Raw genomic sequence first — 5,000 nt, 5'->3', positions numbered from 1 at the left:
AAAGGAGCATTATGGTCTGTATAGTATTATGGTCTGTATGTTAAAGGAGTATTATGGTCTGTATAGTATTATGGTCTGTGTGTTAAAGGAGTATTATGCTGTGTATGTTAAAGGAGTATTATGGTATGTATGTTAAAGGAGCATTATGGTCTGTATGTTAAAGGAGCATTATGGTCTGTATAGTATTATGGTCTGTATAGTATTATGGTCTGTATGTTAAAGGAGTATTATGGTCTGTATGTTAAAGGAGCTTTATGGTCTGTATAGTATTATGGTCTGTATAGTATTATGGTCTGTATGTTAAAGGAGTATTATGGTCTGTATAGTATTATGGTCTGTATAGTATTATGGTCTGTATGTTAAAGGAGTATTATGGTCTGTATGTTAAAGGAGCTTTATGGTCTGTATAGTATTATGGTCTGTATAGTATTATGGTCTGTATGTTAAAGGAGTATTATGGTCTGTATATTAAAGGAGTATTATGGTCTGTATGTTAAAGGAGCATTATGGTCTGTATGTTAAAGGAGCATTATGGTCTGTATGTTAAAGGAGTATTATGGTCTGTATGTTAAAGGAGCATTATGGTCTGTATGTTAAAGGAGTATTATGGTCTGTATAGTATTATGGTATATATGTTAAAGGAGTATTATGGTCTGTATGTTAAAGGAGTATTATGGTCTGCATGTTAAAGGAGTATTATGGTCTGTATGTTAAAGGAGTATTATGGTCTGTATGTTAAAGGAGTATTATGGTATGTATGTTAAAGGAGTATGATGGTATGTATGTTAAAGGAGTATTATGGTCTGTATAGTATTATGGTATATATGTTAAAGGAGTATTATGGTCTGTATGTTAAAGGAGTATTATGGTCTGCATGTTAAAGGAGTATTATGGTCTGTATGTTAAAGGAGTATTATGGTCTGTATGTTAAAGGAGTATTATGGTATGTATGTTAAAGGAGTATGATGGTATGTATGTTAAAGGAGTATTATGGTATGTATATTAAAGGAGTATTATGGTCTGTATGTTAAAGGAGTATTATGGTCTGTATGTTAAAGGAGTATTATGGTATGTATGTTAAAGGAGTATGATGGTATGTATGTTAAAGGAGTATTATGGTATGTATATTAAAGGAGTATTATGGTCTGTATGTTAAAGGAGTATTATGGTCTGTATAGTATTATGGTATATATGTTAAAGGAGTATTATGGTATGTATATTAAAGGAGTATTATGGTCTGTATGTTAAAGGAGTATTATGGTCTGTATAGTATTATGGTATATATGTTAAAGGAGTATTATGGTCTGTATGTTAAAGGAGTATTATGGTCTGCATGTTAAAGGAGTATTATGGTCTGTATGTTAAAGGAGTATTATGGTCTGTATGTTAAAGGAGTATTATGGTATGTATATTAAAGGAGTATTATGGTCTGTATGTTAAAGGAGTATTATGGTCTGTATGTTAAAGGAGTATTATGGTATGTATATTAAAGGAGTATTATGGTCTGTATGTTAAAGGAGTATTATGGTCTGTATGTTAAAGGAGTATTATGGTATGTATATTAAAGGAGTATTATGGTCTGTATGTTAAAGGAGTATTATGGTATGTATGTTAAAGGAGTATTATGGTATGTATATTAAAGGAGTATTATGGTCTGTATGTTAAAGGAGTATTATGGTCTGTATGTTAAAGGAGTATTATGGTATGTATGTTAAAGGAGTATGATGGTATGTATGTTAAAGGAGTATTATGGTATGTATATTAAAGGAGTATTATGGTCTGTATGTTAAAGGAGTATTATGGTCTGTATAGTATTATGGTATATATGTTAAAGGAGTATTATGGTCTGTATGTTAAAGGAGTATTATGGTCTGTATGTTAAAGGAGTATTATGGTATGTATATTAAAGGAGTATTATGGTCTGTATGTTAAAGGAGCATTATGGTCTGTATAGTATTATGGTCTGTATGTTAAAGGAGCATTATGGTCTGTATGTTAAAGGAGTATTATGGTCTGTATGTTAAAGGAGCATTATGGTATGTATGTTAAAGGAGCATTATGGTCTGTATGTTAAAGGAGCATTATGGTCTGTATAGTATTATGATCTGTATAGTATTATGGTCTGTATGTTAAAGGAGTATTATGGTCTGTATAGTATTATGGTCTGTATGTTAAAGGAGTATTATGGTCTGTATAGTATTATGGTCTGTATGTTAAAGGAGTATTATGGTCTGTATAGTATTATGGTCTGTATGTTAAAGGAGTATTATGGTCTGTATGTTAAAGGAGCATTATGGTCTGTATGTTAAAGGAGCATTATGGTCTGTATAGTATTATGATCTGTATAGTATTATGGTCTGTATGTTAAAGGAGTATTATGGTCTGTATAGTATTATGGTCTGTATGTTAAAGGAGTATTATGGTCTGTATGTTAAAGGAGTATTATGGTCTGTATAGTATTATGGTCTGTATGTTAAAGGAGTATTATGGTATGTATGTTAAAGGAGTATTATGGTCTGTATGTTAAAGGAGTATTATGGTCTGTATGTTAAAGGAGTATTATGGTCTGTATATTAAAGGAGTATTATGGTCTGTATGTTAAAGGAGCATTATGGTCTGTATGTTAAAGGAGCATTATGGTCTGTATGTTAAAGGAGTATTATGGTCTGTATGTTAAAGGAGCATTATGGTCTGTATGTTAAAGGAGTATTATGGTCTGTATGTTAAAGGAGCATTATGGTCTGTATGTTAAAGGAGTATTATGGTATGTATATTAAAGGAGTATTATGGTATGTATGTTAAAGGAGTATTATGGTCTGTATAGTATTATGGTCTGTATGTTAAAGGAGTATTATGGTCTGTATGTTAAAGGAGTATTATGGTCTGTATGTTAAAGGAGTATTATGGTCTGTATGTTAAAGGAGCATTATGGTCTGTATGTTAAAGGAGCATTATGGTCTGTATGTTAAAGGAGTATTATGGTCTGTATGTTAAAGGAGCTTTATGGTATGTATATTAAAGGAGTATTATGGTCTGTATGTTAAAGGAGCATTATGGTCTGTATAGTATTATGGTCTGTATGTTAAAGGAGCATTATGGTCTGTATGTTAAAGGAGTATTATGGTCTGTATGTTAAAGGAGCATTATGGTATGTATGTTAAAGGAGCATTATGGTCTGTATAGTATTATGGTCTGTATGTTAAAGGAGTATTATGGTCTGTATAGTATTATGGTCTGTATGTTAAAGGAGTATTATGGTCTGTATGTTAAAGGAGTATTATGGTATGTATGTTAAATGAGTATTATGGTCTGTATAGTATTATGGTATATATGTTAAAGGAGTATTATGGTCTGTATGTTAAAGGAGTATTATGGTCTGTATGTTAAAGGAGTATTATGGTATGTATATTAAAGGAGTATTATGGTCTGTATGTTAAAGGAGCATTATGGTCTGTATAGTATTATGGTCTGTATGTTAAAGGAGCATTATGGTCTGTATGTTAAAGGAGTATTATGGTCTGTATAGTATTATGATCTGTATAGTATTATGGTCTGTATTTTAAAGGAGTATTATGGTCTGTATAGTATTATGGTCTGTATGTTAAAGGAGTATTATGGTATGTATGTTAAAGGAGTATTATGGTCTGTATGTTAAAGGAGTATTATGGTCTGTATGTTAAAGGAGTATTATGGTCTGTATATTAAAGGAGTATTATGGTCTGTATGTTAAAGGAGCATTATGGTCTGTATGTTAAACGAGTATTATGGTATGTATATTAAAGGAGTATTATGGTCTGTATGTTAAAGGAGTATTATGGTCTGTATAGTATTATGGTATATATGTTAAAGGAGTATTATGGTCTGTATGTTAAAGGAGTATTATGGTCTGTATGTTAAAGGAGTATTATGGTATGTATGTTAAATGAGTATTATGGTCTGTATGTTAAAGGAGTATTATGGTCTGTATGTTAAAGGAGTATTATGGTATGTATGTTAAAGGAGTATTATGGTCTGTATATTAAAGGAGTATTATGGTCTGTATGTTAAAGGAGTATTATTGTCTGTATGTTAAAGGAGTATTATGGAATGTATATTAAAGGAGTATTATGGTATGTATGTTAAAGGAGTATTATGGTCTGTATGTTAAAGGAGTATGATGGTATGTATGTTAAAGGAGTATTATGGTATGTATGTTAAAGGAGTATTATGGTCTGTATATTAAAGGAGTATTATGGTCTGTATGTTAAAGGAGTATGATGGTATGTATGTTAAAGGAGTATTATGGTCTGTATGTTAAAGGAGTATTATGGTCTGTATGTTAAAGGAGTATTATGGTCTGTATAGTATTATGGTCTGTATGTTAAAGGAGTATTATAGTCTGTATATTAAAGGAGTATCATGGTCTGGAAATTAAAGGAGTATTATGGTATGTATATTAAAGGAGTATTATGGTCTGTATGTTAAAGGAGTATTATGGTATGTATGTTAAAGGAGTATTATGGTCTGTATGTTAAAGGAGTATTATGGTCTGGAAATTACAGGAGTATTATGGTATGTATGTTAAAGGAGTATTATGGTCTGTATATTAAAGGAGTATTATGGTATGTATATTAAAGGAGGATTAAGGTCTGTATGTTAAAGGAGTATTATGGTATGTATGTTAAAGGAGTATTATGGTCTGTATGTTAAAGTAGTATTATGGTCTGGAAATTACAGGAGTATTATGGTATGTATGTTAAAGGAGTATTATGGTATGTATGTTAAAGGAGTATTATGGTCTGGAAATTAAAGGAGTATTATGGTATGTATATTAAAGGAGTATTATGGTCTGTATGTTAAAGGAGTATTATGGTCTGTATGTTAAAGGAGTATTATGGTCTGTATATTAAAGGAGTATTATGGTCTGTATGTTAAATGAGTATTATGGTCTGTATATTAAAGGAGTATTATGGTCTGTATGTTAAAGGAGTATTATGGTATGTATGTTAAAGGAGTACTAT

Source organism: Embiotoca jacksoni, unplaced genomic scaffold (assembly GCF_022577435.1).
Source record: "Embiotoca jacksoni isolate LCO1_2020_lvr unplaced genomic scaffold, fEmbJac1.0.p SCAF_78, whole genome shotgun sequence".
Classification (NCBI taxonomy): domain Eukaryota; kingdom Metazoa; phylum Chordata; class Actinopteri; family Embiotocidae; genus Embiotoca; species Embiotoca jacksoni.
Note: the sequence above shows the minus strand (reverse complement) of the source record.